Source organism: Pinus tabuliformis, chromosome 5_2 (assembly GCF_031772625.1).
Source record: "Pinus tabuliformis cultivar Carrire ecotype Pingquan chromosome 5_2, CPIR1, whole genome shotgun sequence".
Lineage (NCBI taxonomy): Eukaryota > Viridiplantae > Streptophyta > Pinopsida > Pinales > Pinaceae > Pinus > Pinus tabuliformis.
This window is the reverse complement of record NC_142306.1, coordinates 185,741,276-185,763,933: the sequence shown is the minus strand read 5'-3', so window position 1 is coordinate 185,763,933 and position 22,658 is coordinate 185,741,276. Positions and strand designations below refer to the sequence as shown.

The following is a 22,658-nucleotide window of genomic DNA, read 5'->3' as shown; positions in this document are numbered from 1 at the left end:
TGAAAAATTGCCGCCGAAAATGGATGATTTGAATTGATTTCGGGGGGAGTTGGGGATTGGAAAGGGATCAAGACCTGTCACTGGCAACATTAACTTGACAATTAATTCGACATATACTGACACTTACCCAACTCGGAAAAAATTCCAAAACTTTTCGGGCACGACATTGGATAGATTATTAACGAAGACCGTGACGGAGATGGAGGGGCCCATTTTGCCACGTAGAGGTGGTCGAGCTACCTGCAGTCGAGATAAGCTCGACATTATAAATGGAGAAGAGTATTCAGTTAAATGCATTGTTGTTCTTGTTCCTTATTTTATGTGGTAAATGCAAGAAAACCTACATTGAAGGCGATTCAATTTCAATATGTATGCATAGAAATAGTCAAGGACTACTCTGGCCATTATCATTTGAAACGAAAACTTGTACCCTATTAGCTCAAACCATTGATTTGGTGCGCCAATTCAATAATGAAGACACTTCTAATTTTGAAATGAATGATTGGGTGCCTAGATTCGATAATGTACTATGTGTAGATGAGTTTGGAGTTAAAGGAGATGAAGAGAATGGAGACACCAAGGTGATTTTGCATTTCCCACTAATTCTAAGGCATTCTAAGGCATTATTTGATGTTTGTTTGATGTGAGGGTTTACTAGTATTAGCTTTGACTGACTGGAATGTGTAGTGGGTAACTTGCTGTCTTTTGGTTAATGATCCATATATATGTTTGTGTAAAGGAGGATTTCGTTTTGGGTATGCGTATTTTATATTGTCACTCATATATTTAGGAGACCCAAATAAGAGAAATAAAGCCCATAAAATTTTCAGCATAAATAGTTGATGGCTTCATAAATTTGATCTGTAGTATAATATTTTCCTTTGGGCATTATGAATGGATTTGCTCTGGAGCACTTAGCTCCAGAATACTAGTGAATTATGATGATTGGTTTGTTTCAGGAATTTAAGAATGCATGGAGAAAGGCTTGTTCATCGGCTCTTGCAGTTTTCCTTATGCCCCATGGAAAGAGGTATCTTGTGAAGCCCATCAAATTCCCTGGTCTCTGCAAATCCGTCTTGAATATGCAGGTACCATCTCTTATTGTAGAGATTACTTAGATGGGGTTTCAATTTTGATATGTGTCCAATTCATATTGTTTTCCTATGCAATTTGGCTCCTCTAGATGTCTAGAACAATCATTGCCCCTGCAGATCCCAGGGTTTGGTATGGATCAAACAAAAGGCAATGGCTTCATTTTAAGGAAGTAGATGACATGACAGTATATGGGGGAGGGACATTTTATGGTAGTGGAGAGCGATGGTGGGCATAATATTGCAAAAGAAAGAAAACAAACATAAACAAAGAAACTCTCATCTTCATTAAATCTCTGTTGCATTAATCCCTAATTTTGGCCTTCCTTTTGGCCCTCTCATTTCTAGCTTAATTTGTGGCAGAAAGAGTAAAGAAAAATCTAAGCTAGTTTGCATTGAATATATAAGTTCATGACAAACTTTTTTCTTCTCTGTTGCAGCCATGTTGATCAGCTCCAACTGTATGTACCTCCTCTACCCCTTTTCCTTTCAAAGTTAAACCCACAAGAGAAAAGGAATTTTGATGTGTTCTAAATTTGTAATAAAAGAAAACCAACTACGATGCAATGTGCTTATAAAATTTCAATGTTGTGTGGTAGTCTGAATGGACTTAGACTACAGAAAGTTTGATTCTTTCAGGCAATCAGATTCAAATTATGCAACAATCTAAGAATGATGAACCTAATTGTAGAGACTAGTCAACAAATGCATATAAAATTAGAAAATGTGTTGGGTAGAAGCAACCCATCTCAAGGTTCTTGCACCTCGTCATAGTTCTAATACATATGGCATTCATGTCAGTGCTTCCAAAGATGTGGTGATTAGGAATACCATTATTAGAACATGTATCTCAACAAGGCCATTTACTTCTCTTTCCTTAGCTATGCGTAGGATTCAAAATTCATTCTCTGTGTTGATATTTAAATATCAGGGACTTCCAATTCCATTGGAACAGGAACACTAACTTGACTAGTATGTTTTGTTCTAAAGTTGGACCTTGATCTTGCAAGAGAAATTTGTCTCAGTGGTTGCATATAGGTCTCAATATTTTCTTACCATGACTCAATAATTTGTCTTTGGAGCTCTGAAGATTGTTTAAATTCTAATGCAGGGGATGATTGTATTTCCATTGTAAGCAATTCATTTAACATTTGTATTGAAAACATCACTTGCGAACCAAGTCATGGAATCAGGTAATCTGAACTAAGTAGATAAAATTATCAGAATCTAGAATTTCATTGAAAAATCCTATAATTAGGAAACCCTTCATATCAGTGGTATTGGAACCCTGGGTGAGGGTAGCGGAAAGGCCTAGGTGGCTGGTATGATGGTACATGGTCCTTTCTCCAGAATACGACAAATGGGCCCAGAATCAAGACTTGGCAAGTATGTTTTATGTCTGTTCATTCTTTCCTCCGAAGACTAGTAATTCATCATTCTAATCCACCACAAAGTGTAGAGAGTCACAAGAGAGCTATTGGATAATCATAGTTTCTTAGAGAATAGATGATGATAAACCATAAAAAATAACTAGTCTTTGTATGAAAATAACTAGTATTTTAAGGATTCATTACCAAGAGTTTAATGTTTAGGGATCACTCAAATCCTAAATATTAAAGATTGCAAATTTATAATGTAGTTTAAATTAACTTAAAAAAATGGCGTTGCTCCTAAAGACATTTTGAAATAGAAGCGACACACTATGATGTATCCATTTTTTCTAACCTAAACTTGCATGCTCAACGTATGAGCTCTAGCAAAAAATCTACATAACTTATAGCCCCTTCAAATGGTAAAGTTCATTTAACTCACCAAATTAAAAACCATGTACAAGGTGCTCCAACAAGGATTCATGGCTATACATAATTTATGAAATAAGTAATAATTGACATAATTATATACATAATCATATAAGTAAATGTAGTTAATATTTGTGGATTGTTATTATTTTTTCTTTTTTATACACCTATGTACTTATAGGATGCATTTGTTATTTCATTCAATGTCATGATTGTATTAAGTAAATGTGAAAAGGTAAAACTAGATTTAGAGATGTAAGGTAACTAATATTTGAAATTCTATTCCTTGATATAAAAGAGATGATGAGAATATGATAAATTCTTTCATTTATGACCATAAAATAAATATTTTGATTAAAAAGAGATTAATTTGTCAATGTTCAATTGGGGGATGTCTATTGGCATAACTAGAAATAACCACACAAGTAACATGGTTGATATATGCTAACGAGCACCATTAGTGTTCTAAGGGTTGAAAATGGTGTCAATATGCATATATCAACCACTTTTACTTATGTGGTTGATTCTAGGTAATGATTGATGTGTGGGAAGGGTTAATAGACCATGGTTGACTATCGTTAACCTTGGTTAAATATGGTTGACTATTGTTGACTATGTTTGCCGAGGGTAGAATATGGTTTGACTATTGTCAACTATGGATGACCGTGATTGAATATGGTTGAAGAGAGTTTATTACGATTGACCATGGTTATATATGGTTGACTGTGGTTGATGAGGATTTGATCATAATTAACTACTTGCACAAAGTTACTTATGGTTGACTATGGTTAATCGAGGAAAACCAAAATCAACTATGGAAGGCCATGTTGAACATGGATGATAATGGTTGACCATAGGCGGCGATGGTTGAGCATAGTGGACTATGCATGACCATGGTTGATAATGGTTGACCAAGGGTTACCATGATAGACTATAGATGACCATATTTGACCATGCTGACTACGGTTGACTATGTAGACTATGTATCACTACATCTGACCATGTTTAATTGTGGTCAACTATGGTTGATTATGGTTTCCCATGAAAGGCTATAGTTGATTATGGTTGACCATGGTTGATAATGGTAACCACTTTGCCACTGTTGCCCATGTTAATCATGATTGAATATGGTTTTCTATGGTTGATCATGTTGACTATGGTTGAGTACAATTGGAAAAGGTAGACCATGTTTGACTATGAAAGACCATGTTTACCATGGGTTATCATGATTGTCCTCAATTGACTATGTATGACCATGGTTAGCTTGTGACATTGGGTTATGTTCATGACATTACAATGCTAGATTTTGTTAACACATTATGACATAAGGTTATGTTTGTCATAATGTGATGTCATGTTATGGTCATCACATTGCAATGTAGGGGTTTTTTAATCACATTAAGATGTAAAGTCATGTTTGTCACATTGTAAAATGGGGATATGTTCATCATATTGCAATGTTTAGTTATCTTTCTCACACAATGACATAGGGTTATGTTTATCATGTTGTGATGTCAGATTATATTCATATCGTAACAATGTTTGGCTATGTTTTCCATATTATGGTGTTTGGTCATGTATTTCACATTGTGACATTGGGGCATGTCCATTGCATTATAATGTTGGGATATCTTCATCACAATGTGATGTTAGGTTATGTTGAATTAAATCACAATGTGATGTTGTGAAAGTTTATGTTCAACACATTGTGGCACCAAGATATGTTGGATTGCATCACAATGTGATGTTTGTGAATAGATAGGTTCAAATGTGACATTGGGATATGTTTTTCGCATTGTGACATTGGGTGATGTTGGACTGCATCACAATGTGATGTTTGTGAAGGGTTATGTCCAACTTCAACATTTGGATATGTTCATCACATTGCAACCTTGTGCATATGTTGATCACATTGCAATGTCAAGTTATGTTCATCACAAATCAACATTAGGAATGTTCTAGTGATGGGTTATGTTCATCACAAAGCATCATTAGGAATGTTCTAGTGATGTCAGGTTATCACATTGTGATATTGGAGAAAGGTTGCATTATTTTCAATCACATTGTGAAATTTATCTTGGTTGAGTAATGCCAAATCACTATGTTCATGAATTGTTATTTTACAATGTCATGCTTTTCAGTGATTTTGTTAGTTTGTAAAGTTCCTCAAAGGTTTTTTCATATAACAATGTTTATCATGGTTGACTTGTGTTAACCATGACTTGTTTATTTGGTAAAGGGTTAATATGGACATGGTTGACTAAGGTTGAATATGTTTACTTTCAACACATTGCGACATTAATTGATAGTTATGCTAGATTAAGGCATTAGGTATGTTCATCAGAATGTAACATTGGGTTATGTTCATCACATGGTCATTTTCATCGAGGATTATGTTAAATTGTGATGTTCCCATATGATTATGTCACTTTGTGGCATTCATCTAGTGGCATCTACCCATGGTATTCATTCACCCATGGTATTTATCCACCCATGGTATTCATTCACCCATGGTGTTCATCCACCCATGGTGTTCATCCACCCATGGTATTGTATGTGGCATATACCCATGGTATTCATCCACCCATGGTATTGTAAGTGGCATATACCCATGGTATTTACCCACACATGGAATTTAGCCGTGGTATTGTAACTAAAAAAAGACTATAAGTAACAAGTCACATTTTGTAAAAGGACATATTGTCAATCATAATGTAGCTTTAACAATTATTATCTATTCTAATAAAAAAAGTTTCTTTGTGGTTTTATTTGCTGTGCGTTCTCTCTCTTTTTTTCTTTTTTCTTTTCTTCTTTTTTTTTTTTTCTTTTTTTTCTTCTTATTTTTTCTTTTTTCCTGGCATTTCAATTTTTTAGATCTTGGGGGCCTCCCCCAAGATCCCGATCAGTGTTGCACTTTGTCAAATTGCTACGTTCATCTACGGTAACATCACATTGCAATGTTCATTACAAGTTTTCACACCTCGTGACATTCCTTAAGGGTTTTGTTTGAGTGAGATGTTGTTGAATGGTAATTGTGTGGTCTAAAATGCGGATGCAAATTAGAGTTTAATTTAATGTCAACCGGGAAGGTAAACTTAGAAGTGCTTATCTAAAATATATAGATCTAGAAAGATTCCTAATAACTAATCAAGCCTAGATCTAACAATTGTTTGAGATCTATGATTCTCTTACAAGAATACTTTCTACAAGATCTCTTCCAACATTAGAACATCTAATAAGAAATTAACAGCTAAAATGAAAAAACTTAGATCTAATAATTGTCTGAGATCTTACGGTTCTCTTACAAGAACACCTTCAAATAAGATCCTTCCAATATTAGAACATTTAAGAAAACTTGAAAGCTGAAATCAAACAAAAACATAAAGTAAATTATATACAAATAAGCATGTAAGTGAGGCCATGGGGGCCCTCCATAACTCCACATGCACACCACTTCAATGGAGACTCAGATGTAGAAGAAAAATTGAAGTATGATCCTTTATTTCAAAATTCTAAGATTACAAAAACTTTCATATTACAAATGGAGGAGATTGTACTCCTATTTATACAATGGGATGAGTAACAAACTCATAATGATCATCCACTAATCTACTTTCCCATTATTACAAAATATGATCCCACAAGTCTCTGAAGCATTTTTAACTACTTTCCCATTATTACAAAATATGATCCCTTTGAATCCTCCATAAATCTCTCACATATCTTGGATAAGATATGTCAACCAAATCCTCCATGATCTTCTCCTTAGGAATTGGATAAGATATGCCAACCAAATCCTCCATAATTTTCTCCTTAGGAATTGGATAAGATATGCCAACCAAGTCCTCCATGCTTTTCTCCTTAGGAATAGGCTTGCATAATTATCTCCTTAATATGATCTCAAAAGTCCTTACAAGAGAAAACCTTACTAGAAGGTGAGGTTGCTCTCCTCTTTCTTTTTCTGAATGGAATGAATGCAAGTGAAAATAAGTGAGGCATGTAGCCCATGGTTTGCTACAATACAAAATCCTCTCTCTCTCTCTCTCTCTCTCTCTCTCTCTCTCTATATATATATATATATATATATATATCCACTCTTAGATACTATGTATGGAATAGGATGCACTCGAATAGAATGGAACCCTTTTTTTCCATTTAAGTTTGACTCCTTCAACTTTTACTTAGAGTTACAATCTTAACTCTTCTAGAGATTTCTTCATCATGATCATGTGGATAGCCTCTTTCCCATGAATAATTGAGGTCAATGTGGCATCCTATTAAATCATAGTGGTCAAGACAAGAAAGTTAACTTATAGGTAGCATAACTTTTGCATACAGACATTGATTAAGCTGATTCTTACCGGGTTGAGAAGGAATCTACGTGTATAATAGTTCTAGGGGGTATCTAGGGGGTGTGGAATTTAAGAAAAAAGTTTTAATTCCCAATTTTTTTTTTTTAATATCTCAAACTACTTTGAAAAATTTCAAATCCCAATTTGTCAAACTAAGATTCCTTAATAAAAATGCTCCTATAAAATGATTCCTCCGATTTTTCTAATCTAAAAACATCAAAATAAAAAAAAATTAATATAATACCAATATTTATATTATTTGATAAAAATTAAAATACACACTTACAAAATAAAAATATTAAATATAAATTAAATAATTTAATAATACGAATAAAAACTATATATAATGAAAACCATAATAATCAAGAATAAATACTTGATAATCCAAATACAAGCATAACAAAATGAATAATGACATAAGCCACACCAAAAAATAATTTAATAAAATATAATGCAATGCTTATATGAAAATAAATAAAAGCACAATAAATTAATAAATAATTTAATAACATAACTGAAAACCATAAAATTCATAATAAATAATTTAATAATGCAAATGAAACATAAGGCATTAAATAATAATGTAAATAAATAATAATATAATGTAAATGGAAACCTTAGTTTAATATATTTATAAATAAGATAATAATTTATTTATTTATTATTTTCAAAAATTAGGATAGCATTGTATTGTTATTCAATAAAAATATTATATTTTTATGATTATTGGTCTATTATATGGAAAATTAAACCATAAGTTTAATATTAAAATTGATTATATTAAAAAGTTTATAAGATTATTTAGAAAGTTAGAAAAAAAATATAGTAGTAAGGTTATTAATCTTGTAATTCTCCTAAAAATTAAAAACACTATAGCATAAAAAACGAGTTGGCCAATAAGAGAGTTCACATAGGTGGGTGTTGGAACATGTTCATCATTCTCATTGTTGTTGAAGTTTAGATTAGAAAATTTTCTAGCTAACACTAAGACCTTTTTGTCCAATTTATTAACCTACAATTTGAGGGCATCTATGTAAAACATAATTTCTTGTTGGGATTTTCTATGCTCAACCAGAACCTTTCCCATTATAGCTTTAATTTTATAATACAAATTGATAATTTTCTTGTACAAGGTAACTTGTCTAGAACATGTATTACCTATGCCAAAAATCCATTTCCTAACATTCTCTTATACATCAATGTCTGAAAGGAATCAACATGTTCCACAATATCCATCTCTTCCTGGGTAGTCCAAGTATTGTTCTCCCAATAACATCTCATTAAGGCTTCTGCATTGGCCTATGACCATGTTCGAGGAGGATCCCCTATTCTATTTCTTCCTCACCTAGAGTGAGAGTGGCCACAAGGAGGCATGGAAGGAAACAATGATGTGGTAAGGGGAAGGATAAAAGAGTTGGATAAAAAAGAGAGAAAAAAAAGGTAGGCACCAGTAGAGTAGCATTTGGAGACATGAAAAATTCATACAAGGGGAGGATGGGAACTAAACTCTAAGAGAGGGAAGCGAGGGATAAAACAGAGGACTAGGGAAATTAGTAATGGAGAAGGAGCATAGAAGCAAAGGTTGAGACGAAATTAAAGGAGAAAATAACTGAGAAAATAACCATTATATGTCACCAAAAAATAGGGGGAAACTATAGAAAACCAAATGATCCCAAGGTAACTTACCTAGCTACAATGATAAGGGTGGAGACCAACATCATTTGCAGAGATTTTAGGTTCTCCAAGCCATAAATGTGAACAAAACACCATCCTAATTGCTGATAAAAGCTCACTTTGATCATAATAAGGTTGGAACACAAGATGGGTCATTAGATGATGCAATGGGATCTCTGATATGTGGTTAGCCTTACATTCTCCTAATCGATGAATAGCACCCATGACCTTATTGCTATCCAATTATCCATATGCCATGAAAAATGGAGGTAGTAATAACTTTGCAGTACAAGGATCCTCACAAGATGCATCCTCGATAGTCCCCCTTGTGGGAAGGCAATGAATAATATATTAACACAAATAGAAATGGATGAAGCAAATAAAAAAATATAGGTATATAAAATGAATTCATGGAATGAATAAAATAAACAGAATGGTAAAATGCACTGTAATCATGATTGGAATGAAAACATATAATTTAAATGACAATGATTAAAATAATTTTAACAATAAAATGCATTGAATCCTAGATACAACATTCAACAAGTGCATGAGGCGTCTTAATAAGAAAATACTTATAAATGCTCATGACATTAGAAAATAAGGTAAAAATTCTAGAGAAAAAATCCCGAGGCACATACGATAATAGAGAGAGGTTGAGGGGAAAATGAAGAAGTGGATTTTTTATTTTTTTGATAAAACCTCTGATATAGCTTTTATAGTCAAAAGATTATAATGTAGGTAATGTTGCAGACTAAATTTCATTGAAGAACATGGTGCATAAAGGGACTAAAAAACACAACAACAATAACAACGACAATAATAATAATAAAAAGAATTTATGTGTAGGCCATAGTGTAAATATATGTGGAGATGGTGTACACACGCCTAAAAAACAAAGTAATTCCAAACAAGAACACATTAATTTCAAAGAAAAATCATTCTTGTTTGAACATATAAATGGAAAGTTTCAAAATAATAGGGAAAATCTTGCATAGAACCAATGGGATGTTGGAAATAATACTGAGAGGGGGGGTGAATTAGTATTATCAAGTCAATAAAACTTTTTCATTTCCAAACTCTGATTCATATATGCTACTTCCACAACTAGTTAGCTGAGTGCATTAGAACATTATCAACCATATTAATAGTAAACTGGTGCAGTAAAATAGAACAGGTCATCACACATAAGTCACACACATGAACACCATGATATAAGGTGGAAACCCAATGTGGGAGAAAACCACCTGCTGCAAGTCATCTCAATCTTCTTCTTAATAAGAAAATCCTTTTACAATATTTTGTACTGGTGCAGTCCTATACCAGTACGGGAGCTATAACCCCCTTTGCTCTTGTACTAGCCGATCCATTTACTAGTACGCAGGCTGCTACCTGCTACAATGCTCCTAAGTTTTTCCCTTAGCTCTTGTACTAGCTTAGATACTAGTACGTAGGCGCCGGCCTACAATCTTCTCTCCTCCAGGTACCACGTTTCATCAATTTTCAGACTGGATACACTGAAGTACAACATCATAATCTGAAAGGCCACATTTCATCCAATTTTCATACTGGACCCAATAACAACATTGAAGCTCATAATCAAACAACCTTCTGAATCACCCAATCACCAGATCAATACATATACAATGAGAGTTATCAACCAGATCTAGTCCACCAGATCATATAAGGATAAGTCATTATGAACCTGATCCATTCATCTATCAATACTGAAGCTAATCATAATCATTCAATCAATCACTGCTGTTATCAGAACATAATACCAGACATCAGACATCACTTCAAAACCCAGAACACAACAATAATAAACAGGGGCAGCTAAATAGATTTCATGAAAAGTCCGCAGCTTCACCCATAGACCACCTGCGTACATCCGCATTGTTTCCAACTGCTTTCCTGCGCACCCCCGCACTGTGTCTCACGGACTTCCTGCGCACCTCCGCTCTGTGTCCAATGGAATGCCTGCGCCCCTACGCATCCTCTGCAATTCTGGGCCTGCGAACCTTTGCACCCACAGTGCTTCTGGGCCTGCGTACCTATGCACTTTTCCTTCACTGTACTTGCGGTCCTGCGGGTATAGATAATTTCAAGACTTCAAGAATAACCCAGACTGTCAGATCTACAGATCTGAACATGCGCCGAGGAGATATCAACCCATTAGTAGATCCGACTTGTAATTCTCATGTTTCTCCTTGATATTGATTCAACTCTCTCTCACAAACCAATTACAAGAATTTCAGATCTAGCTTCTCTTAAGATCTTCTAATTTCACAAGTGTCTAGCCAAATGATCTCCTTTACTTTATATAGGCAAGCTCTTGCTAAAACCATGAGTCAATACCATAGATAACCAATACAAGGGGCCCAAAAACATGGGGCTCAATAATAATAATAATAATATAAAACAATACCACTGACCAAACCATAGGATCAAATACGTCGGGCTAAATACTATGGTCCACCATTGGATTCCCACGTGAGAATACTTTTTCACTGCATGAAAGTGCGTGAACTAGGGTCCGCACCTTTTACATGGTGTACCTGCGGGTATGTACGCACTTTATCTATGATATTCCTGCGGGTCCACGCCTTTTGTACTGTGTACCTGCGTACTTCTTATTTTCTTCATTATTGTGAGCTAATCATCAATCTCTGCTACTGACTGGTTGTACTGTGATCCATCACCTGTATGAGTTGCCATCAAGGACAACACTTTAGCCATAATGCCAACAATCTCCCCCTTTGGACTTGATGGCAAAGCTTACTTGTGAACTGTCATCTGATCCCTTTGTACTGTCCTACATCCATGTATTCTATCATATCTGATATCTCTTCTGTGGATTCATCTGAATGTATACAAGTGAGATGATCTTCTATGAGAGGGTTGCCATCAAATACAACACATGCATCATAATGCCAACATGGGATACTATCTAATGATGAATGATGTCGTACTCACTAGCTGGTGTTATTGTACAAAAACATGCACATTTATTGTCATTATATTTCAACCTAACTATAGATATTATGGTTTTAAATCTCATTTGGAAATAATTTCCCCATGAGTAAGATTTATTTTTTCCTACATCCCTACTTTCCAGGTTCTAAAACATCCCTACCAAAGGTTAAATTTGATAGGTATTTACCCATATTTTTCTTATTTAACTGTCAAATATTGACCATTTTATAATCTACATGTCGTTGACAACTGTTACCATCAATCTCTCTCTCTCTCTCTCTCTCTCTCTATATATATATATATATATGAAATTTCAAATAAAATTATAGAAGACAAAATAAGTTAGTGGTTCTGTTGGAAGATACTCCAAGATAAGTATCACACTATGCATCACCCATAATACCAAGGTTTTAAGATGAGACTTAAAGGTAAGCATAGACTCATCCATAGTGGATCTTCAGTCGCACCATGTGATCCTACATTATACACACTTAAGCATAAAGCTTGAATATTGTATTCTAAAGATTGAAGGTTGAGACTCACAAAACATGTCCATACACATGGGCCATTAGTATTATATAGATAACACTAACTGAATTTTCTTGTTTATGTAGGTGAAATAGTTGTATTTCATTTGATTTTGAGAGTGTTATGTATTTTCTTAGGGTTGGCACATTGGTGATAGATCTTGGGTTCTATAAAATGGGTGTATTTTATTAGTTTGATTAGAAAACAAATATATTTTGTGGTTGGATATGGAAATCTCAAATGTGTGGTTACCAAGTCTATTATGTTTTTGATGCATTGACACTTGAATCTAAACACAATTGGGTTTGTGCTTTTCAGGTGTTAACATGTTCAAAATACATGCCCATGTGTTATTATTGTTTGAAATGTTATAATCATCCCAAATTCTTATTTAAAAGTGGCTTCAAACTTGTATTATTATTTATAAGGCTCTCCTTAAGTCCAACTCATCAAATTGAAAGCTAAAATGGATTGTTCCTCTTCATTATACATCATAGTTAACAGGTTTGACCAAGCTACTTGAAAACATTTTAAGAATGGTTTAGAATAATTTGTAAAACCTTTGAAATTAAGTAAGTAGTGACTATATATAATTGTACCAAATCATTGGCTAGTTTAGCATGAAGAATGAACATGGTTGAATATGTTTGATCTTTTTAAAGTAGTATAAAACATATGTATCTATGCTATTACTTTGTTGAAGCATATATTATGGTCAAACCAGAATTAAGAAATTTACTAACACAAAACACAAAATTCATATGAACAAAAATCTATTTTTACATTCATAATAAAAATTAAAAAAAAACACATAACACATGATACTTGAATGAAGGTTAAGAAAGAAAAATCAAATGTCATGTGAAGGGAAATTTTAAAAGGAGACCCTTCATAAAAACATTACTTGATGGGTAGGAGATCTTGTAAAATTTATACCTTGATCCCTACATTTTAAGTCCAACTTGGATATATGAATTGTTGGGCGCAACCCAACTTGGTCCAAGTTTTGGTCAAATACTCTGCATTTTGAGGAGTGGAGTGCGCGGATTTGGCGAAGTTTTATTCATCGCGCAATGTATAGGGGCTTTGGGGTGGGTCAAAAGTCCCTTATTTTGTAACATGGTTCAAGTATTAGCCCGTTTTTTTGTCGGATCCATGGTATGTGGACCATGGCCTTAAAGTAAGAAATTCTATGTAAAGAAGATGTAATACTTTTTCGAAATAAGGTAAGCACATATATAATTCATAATTGAACACATTTTCTGTGTCTGTGTTTTGGGGAAGGCTCCACATCTAAGTGCGTGGAGGTCTTGAAGAGTCTGCATCTCATTGCGCAAACCACTTGCAGTTGGGTGCATAGGTTAGAGAAGTGCATGTATTGAAGATCCTTATTAATAAAGAAGAAGTTTTGGCGAAGTATTGAGTATCTTTCTGTGTCCATTATCTGTTGTTATATATATCATCATGCATGCTTTTTACTGAAATATGTGAAAGAATACATGTTATACTGTCCTTTGTTATGTTTATGCATTAAGTACCCATCTATGAAGTTAATCATCAATGCGAAGTTATTCATGTATGCGAAGTTGTAGATAGATATAAGACATAAGTGAACACACGGGCGTCACAACGCGAATATCCCTCTGGTTACAGAAACTTGGTTCTGCAACCTCTCATAACTGCTTTGGGTGACACTGCAATCTGCTTGCAGGTCGTTGTCAAAAGGGCCAATGGTTGAGGGTTTTTTTGGTGCAGAGTACACTCTGAACTTGGGTCAAGCTCCCTTAAGCTAACAAATGGTTCCATTGCTGGGACCAGGATCTACTTAAGAGATATGTTTTGGCGTCTATCGAAGAAAAAAATCCATGAGTGGGTTGAACAGAAAGAGAGAGAATTTACGGAAAAATAGAATAGAAACCCTCGATTATTAGCTGAACTGTTAGGCCCCTATACTACTAGTGTAATCCCTTATTGTTATTAGTACAACCCACTTATTATATTGATGTACCCATGTAGTGCCCATATTGTTACTATTGTGCCACATAGAAGCCCACTATTGTTATTATTGTGCCCTTGCATTATTATTGTTATGTCGGCTCTGATTATGTTATGACCCCTTAGACTCCTATATATAGAAAGGAGGTCTTTTCATTTGTATCATCCAAGAATTGTTCATTTATGTAATGTAAAGGTGGTTGCCCCCTCGAAGAGGCTGAATTCTAAGGCATTGATCTATCTTTTCTATCTTTTTCTTGAGCTGGTTTCATAACATTTGGTATCAGAGCTTTGGATTCTAGGGTTTCATTGCTCCAAACAGGTCATCGTGGAATTTTCAATATAACTCTTTTTCTTCGACGTTTCAGAAGTTGCAAAAAAAACCCATTTGAGAAGAAATCATGCTGAACCTCGGGTCCAAATTTCAGAGCTTTTCATGCTGTATTTGCGGAGATATGATCTGAGGAAGTTGGTATTTTTGCAGACTCCTGAATTACATTCCAAACAGGTGACCTGGGGAAAATCATCATAACTTTCTCTCTGGGGATCGGATTGAAATTTCATAAGAAGGTATAGAAAGAGGACGGATTGTAGTTTCTTTTGTACGTTTTTCAGATCCAAAGGTCAAAACAATGACACGTGGCACTTCATACAATTTTTCTCTTCTGGAAAAGTCTATAATTAGGTCATCTTGGGAGATTGTGCATAACACTTTCTTAGAGAATCCAATTTGGATCAGACTGGTGGCATTGGAAAGAGGACACAGAGGGATACTATAGGTAATAATTTCAGAACTTAAAGATCCGAAATTATAGAGTTACAGTCGTTTCAAGGTCGAGCTCCTAAAATCAAGAAAAAAGCAAGATGAGGAAGTTTGATGGCAAGGATCCGATAAATTGGATACTTCAGATGGAGAAATATTTTGATCTACATGGTGTACAACTATTACAAAAGGTATGTATTGCATCTTCATATTTAGAACCAGATAAATTTTTATGGTATGAAGGGCTTTGTTCTCGTAAACAACTTGTTATGTGGTCAATTTTCACGGAGGAAATGATAGCACATTATGAGGATACAAAGAGAAACACCTTCTTTAGAGCAACACCACAACAATTGGAAAGAGTAAAAGGGCTTTGTGACATAGTGGAAAGAAAAATTATGGAAACTAGGAGCGTACCCGTCACAACTATAAATATGGAAGTGTTGTTTCTCCTAGCCTTCCACAACCTACAAGGGTTACACCACAACAATTGGAAGAAAAAAGAGAAACAGGTCTTTGTTACAATTGTGATAGCAAATGCACTAAAGGTCATAAGTGTGCTGAGAAGAAATTATTTTACATAGAATATGAAGAGGAGGAAGAAAAGGATCAAGAAACATCAAAAGAAGAAGATATACGCTAGGACCCCACCCCACAGAAAGAAGAAATGAATCAGACCATATCTTGTAAAGCATTGGCAAGAATTACCACTCCTCAAACTCTCAAGATAGAAAGACATATCAAGAAGAAAAAGGTGCAAGAAGGTGAAAGATCACATCGAGAAAGAAGAAATGAATCCAACCATATCTTGTAATTCATTGTTCGAAATGACCACTCCTCAAACTATCAAGATAGAAGGACATATAAAGAAGAAAAATGTTCAAGAAGTGAAAGATCACATCGAGCATTAAGAAATGAATCCAACCATATCTTGTAAAGGATTGGAAGAAATTAACACTCCTCAAACTCTAGAGATAGAAGGACATATCAAGAAGAAAAAGGTTCAAGCAGTGAAAGATCACATCGAGCATCAACAACAAGTTCTCCAACTTTTAAAGGATAATGCCACTTCGGTGCAAAATCAAATGAAACAACAGGTAGATCAACATCGTAGTGAAAAATGTTTTGATGTAGGTGATTGGGTATTTTTACTGCTACATCTCAAGCAAACTATTTATGAGAAGGAAATGTTGGCAATACTACATGCACTTAAAAAATGGTGACCTTACCGAATGGGAAGACTCTTCAAGGATGAGGATGTGGAAGCATTGTTTTATGCTATTTCTATTATCCAACCAGATTGGATAAACGAAGCAAGGGATGAATGGAAGAAGGACAAAGAAGTATGGCCACTTATTCAAAAGTTGCAAAAGATCCCAATTCAAACAGTATTGCTAGAAATTGAAGAGGAAGGAAAAACCATATTGGAACCTGGAGCAGTCACAGAAAGAAGAACCCGACAGCTACGAAATCGATCAATTTCAAAGTATCTCATCAAGTGGAAGAAATTAACCGTTGAAGATTCCACATGGGAGGACAAGAATTTTATACAGAAGCATCAAGAACTACTCAAGCGTTGAGGACAACACTTTTTGAAGGAGAGGGGCATGTTAGGCCCCTATACTACTAGTGTAACCCCTTATTGTTATTAGTACAACCCACTTATTATATTGATGTACCCATGTAGTGCCCATATTGTTACTATTGTGCCACATAGAAGCCCACTATTGTTATTATTATGCCCTTACATTATTATTGTTATGTCAGCTCTGATATGTTATGACCCCTTAGACTCCTATATATAGAAATGAGGTCTTTTCATTTGTATCATCAAAGAATTGTTCATTTATGTAATGTAAAGGAGGTTGCCCCCTCGAAGAGGCTGAATTCTAAGGCGTTGATCTATCTATTCTATCTTTTTCTTGAGCTGGTTTCATAACATGAAGACTGGTTGCAAAAGTATATCCTCAAAGAGAAATAAGAAATCTTCTTTGGTTTGTTCCACATTGAATTCTACAAGTGGGTATCTAAGTTGACTGAGCATAAGACTTGTTTCAAGAAAAACGAACCTAAGGAGTGGAGTCCTGAATTGATATGGTGACTCAAGAACGACAATAACAATATCTCAAGGGCTGTTGATTTCGGGATCGATAGCATTTTGGGAGGATTTATCACTGAATTCACGATAGATGTGATTGTATCCTATAACGAAGCTAAGCGAAGATTTTTCAAAGGACCATGAGGTAAGTTCTTAAGATCTTTTAATCTCTGGATTAAGATATTATTATGTGAAAAGGGGATTTTGTGAATGCAGTCATATTATTGTTTGGACGAAGAGGAAATAAGCTTGAACCAGGGTCTACGCGAAGTGGAAAATGATATAAAATAGATCTGAAGAATTTTATTGAGACTAACTATAGCCCCTTGTTAGGAGGATTTGAGAGTGAAGAAGAAATAAGTAACCGTACAACCCCACAACATTCCCCATCCCATCCTAAAGGCGCATCAAAGTTAGGATTTTAGAAGAATCAGGGAGTCTTTGGGATTCCCCATCCATCCACCCCCTTACACCCCATCACCCTCCCCATAATTACCCTACACCCTTGTTGGCTACTTGAATTGTTTATTGATTAAACAGTCGAGTACCACATTAATTTGTCAACCCGGGAAAGTCCTTTTATTTCAAAGGTGACCTCGTACTGTATGTACTTAATTCTAAAAGCATTAAAAGCTGTAGTATACACAATTCTATCTTCTGTCAACTCCTTACTCTATGTTATAGTAGTTAAAATATATTGCAGAGATGAAATGAAAGCAGTTAACTAAGAATACAAATCTGCAAAGAAAAATAATGGCTGCTCTGTTAGCAGAGGATCAGGACCCTATCCTCAGGGTAAGGATGTTCAGCACCTGCCCCTGTAACCAAATTTCCAACACACACTGCAATTTCTAATCACCGGTGAAGTATTAACAAAACAGAGTATCAGCAAAAGGAAATTATCAGAGGTAGTGCTACAGAATCCAAACAGAGTATCAGCAAAAGAGATAATGCTACAGAATTCAAACACACTCACACACTAACAGAAAATAAATGGGTGAATCTTGTGAAGAAGGTGGGCCCTGTCCCTCTCACAAGATTCCCCAGAACACAGACGCCGGATTAGATGCTCAGAACAACCTTTTATTCATCTGCCAAAATGTCCAGTTACAATAAAGATTCAGACTTGCTTTTGTTTTTCAAAATTTCCCTTACAACTTGTTTTTTCTCCCCCCTTCCAATGTAGATGTCTCCTCTTTATAGAGGAGACATCTATTACAATAGACCGTCATGGTTCATTCAGTTTAACCTTTTTGTCAAAAATAAGAAATCCATCCTTGTTACAGGATGCCGTTACAACAGTGTGACGGTGTATTCTTTCTTGGGTCTCTTACTATGACACAGCTGGTAAACAAACCTCAACCGTCTTCTTGGAATCCTCGTACTATCCTTTGCTGCTTCACCATTGTTGCTGATTTAGTAAACTCATGCTGTTCCTGGTGTTTCAACAACTGTAACTGTGTTTTACCCTTTTTGGATAGTTGCTGATCGTGCTGTGTCAGCATGGAACTCTGCCGATCTTCTGATAGTTGTTGTTTGTCATTTCCGGTATTCCAGTTGTTGCAAAATAACGTTTTCCCTACTTTAGATAGTTGCTGTTGCTGGTGTTGCAGCAACCGTGTAGTTGCTGTTTCTGGTGTTGCAGCAACTATGAACTATAATTTTTGCAGACTTTAGATAGTTCAACGGTTACTTAACAACTTGGTTAACTTATCCAAAGATTAATTATAAAGATAACATGAATATGTAATGAATGATTAAACATATAGTAATGAGGAGAGTTGCTTCATACCTTGGAATGATTAGGTCATTATATAATCAAAAGCTTTCAACTTATGGACTGAAGAGGGTAATATTATAGCAAAAATACAAGGTCAAAAGTGGTCAATTCGGAGTCCTAACATCCCCCCCAACTGAAAGGGTTGCATGTCCTCATGCAATGCTTACTCTGAATCTGAGTCGGAGTACTGGGATGAACAGTGTAAATTACTGATACAGTAGCTATGGAAGGTGTTATCAAACCTGTCTCTGAACCCACAGACAGTCTCTAGTTGCGTCCATGCTGCCACCTCTTCCTTTTTGGATGATCTAAACTGACCCTTGTATTGCTGACCAGATAACCATAAGAGGGGAAATTTAAATCTGTAGCCAATCCATTTCTCAGCACATTGTTCCATACATCTAACATAGTAAGGTACCCTTGAAATTGCTGCCTGTAGATTAGGGGGATTGTAGGGATGATACTCCTGTCTTTCCTTGGGACAATTTCCCAGAATAGGTTGTTGGCTTTAATAGCCAAAGGTGCCTTTGTTTTCACATAGTGTTGGCAATCTCGCAAGACCACTGCTTGTAGTTGCCTAATGTGATCAGTCATTCCAGGTTCACTTAACATTCTTTGGTGCTGTGCAATGAAAGTAGCTGCATTTTGGGGTTCAGCCCTAATCCAAAGGAGGTAGTTCTGTTCATTGTGTTGTGCTGAGATGAAAGCGTTTTGCCAAGTGAGTTGGTTGGTTAGAAAGGAAATGAAAGCTTTGAGTTGTATGTCGCCAACAAGAGGGAGTATATTCCATTTTCTGTCTTCAGACATAGCTTCGTTGTGGAGATAAAGCTCACACAACAAATTTTGATCATTCTTGGGTGCTTCTGCAAAGGTTTCCATAAATTGTTCTGATGTAATCACCTGATGAGGTCTACCATCTCTAACTGCCTTTATCTATAAGAATGTTAGTCGTTCCCTCAAAAATGCTGCATAGTTGAAGGAAGGTTTTCTTGTAGCAAGTATTCTTTGAACCAAATCAAAGATCTGGGACAGTCTGGCTTTTAGTTCCTTAATTTCTTTGTACTGAGCTCTAGACTGCTCAAGTGCTTCCCAATTCTTATATGCATAATTGAACCAGATTCCCTTTTGCTGTTGGAATGCTTTCCCTTGTGACAGCTCATATTCTTTCCACCATATTCCCTTTAATTCCTGAAAACTAGCGGTCTCTATGCATGCATCACTGACAGAGGGAGATTCAGTTTGTGTAAAGGCATCAACAAGAATTTTTTGTTCTGTGATAATTGGAGTAGGTCGGGGTGGTTCGATGTCTTCTTCTCCATTTTCTGCTGATTCCTGTGTAACAGCCAATGCTTCTTCTTTTTCTTGTTCTGTAATTTTTGGGGAGCCTGCTGGTTCTTGTGTTACATCAAGTTCTTCTTCTTCTTTCTTTACACTTTTTGGAGATCCTGCTGGTTCTTGTGTTACAGCAGGTTGCTCTATTTCCACCTACACTATTTTTGGAGAGCCTGCTGGTTCTTGTGTTGCAGCAAGTTGCTCTGTTTCCCCCTGCACAGTTTTTGGAGAGCCTGCTGGTTCTTGTGTTGCAGCAGGTTGTTCTATATCAGCAGAGGGTTGTGGTGGTTCTGTTTTTGCTTCTGCAATTTGTGTAACAGCAGGTTCTTTCATTTCAACTACAACAGCAGAAGGTTCTGGAATGACTCCAGTCACTGGTACTACAACTATCTTGTATCCTGCTTGAGTGTAGAGCTCACCACACTCGACGCACATATACTCACTCTCTTTACTCCTCTCCGCTGTAGATGCTACCTGTGCTAAAATGTGCAGGTTTCTCTCATTTTGATAAGCTTCTTTGACCCTTATTATTTCCTCATGATAATGCTGAATTTGGGATTTCAGAAATTCAATTTCTTCCTGCAGGGCAGATATGGTAGGCTGAGCTTGTCGAACTGCAGGTTTCAGTGGAGGCAGAGGTTGTGTTTCAGCATTCATTTGAACATTTATACCCCCAACAGGTGGTTCTTGTGTGTCACCTGGTGGGATAGTGGTTGTTTCTTGTGTTGCAGTCACTTGGCCAATATTACCTTGGGTGTCGGCAGCTGGTTCTTGTGTAACAACTGCCTCAAAAGATAATGTCACGAAACTGTGAACACTCTGCATCTCAGCCCCAGAGGGTGAGGAAGGGGAGTTTTCAGGGCTGGTGGGAGTACGGGTTCTTAACATGATGGGTGGAGAGCTAGGGAGAGTGGGGCTAGGGGATTTAACTGTTACAGACGATCGAGTCCTTTTCTTGGGTAGAGAAGCAGGGAATTCATATATTTTTCCTTTTCGGCTAGCTTTCTTTAAAATAGGGGTAGTGGCGGAAATAGCAGCTGCCTTGATCGAAGCCCTAGTTCTTCTTCTTTTCGATGGGGTTTCATTTTTCTGCTGCTTCTTTCGTTTGAGAAGGGTAATAGGGATGTTATCATCAGAGTCGTCGGTAGAAATACCAAGTCTGGGAGTGGATGGGTCGGTTTTATTGAGGGATGGGGTTGTTTGCATGGGTATTTCTACTGGTGATTGTACATTTTCAACAATTTGTGGGGTTGTTTTTTCAGTTTGCTGGGGAATTTCTTGGGGTATTTTCTCTGAAGTATCCTCTGTTTACGGAGGAATTTCTTCATCCTGCTGAGGTATGCCATCAACTTGATGAGGGATTTCCTCTTCCTGATGAGGAATTTCCTGCTCTGGCTGAGGGATTTCTTCCTCTTGGTGGGGATTAATGAGGGGAGGGGGGTTATTTAAGGCAAGGCCTTTATTTATCAATAATTGAGCTAGACGACAGTGTTTCAAGGAATGGAGTGGATGCTTTGCGTTGACAGTATAACGTGACATATTTTTAAGACATCCCAATAGATAGTATGGCATATTTATCAACTGACCATGCCTCAAGTGATTCAACAAGACGAAATCGTGCTGGTAAATTACCTGGTACCGGCCTTCGCACGTCAGGTATTGCTTTACAAACTCAGCAACTTTCGGCCATGGTTGAGGCAGTGATTGAAGTGCTACGCCTCTGCCCTTGGGTTCCACCTGCTTGCCTGGTTGAAGAAAATCCTGCTGCGCGTTGAGGATCAGGTGCTTCCTATTGAACCAGCGCGTGCCATTAGCTGGTAGCCCGGTAGCTTGGGCTATGACTTCCTCTGTGACTGGAATTTGTACTCCCTGAATGACGGAAAACCCCTCTGTTAAATTGCATGCAAACTCAAGGACTTGCTGTGCGTCGAAATCTGGAAGTCTCCTAAAATAATCTAGCCATCCCGCTTGTAGGAAGATTTGGTAGGCCTCGGGATAGAGCTCAAGAAGTGCTGTTGTGCCAGGTTCGTATGTGATGAGATTTCCTCCCATAGCTGCTGTTTCAGTGAGAATTCTCAGTACAGAGCCGAGTTTCCGAGTTCAGTCCAGAGTAAACCGTTGCAAATGGTAACATGACACGATGAGGTGACTTTTACATATTACCGGGAGATTTAAGGGCGGCGGCAGTTGGCGTGCTATGCAATTATGACAGTGCTTTGGTAATCCCCCCCCCCCCCAAAAGCTACGACTAAGTGATATGATTGGAAGTA

General features: G+C 36.3%; 1 pseudogene; it reads left to right on the top strand.

Annotated features, from left to right (window-relative positions):
• Positions 1-269: 269 nt before the first annotated feature.
• On the top strand, positions 270-20,871 carry LOC149158171 (putative polygalacturonase At1g80170; annotated as a pseudogene).
• Positions 20,872-22,658: the final 1,787 nt, after the last annotated feature.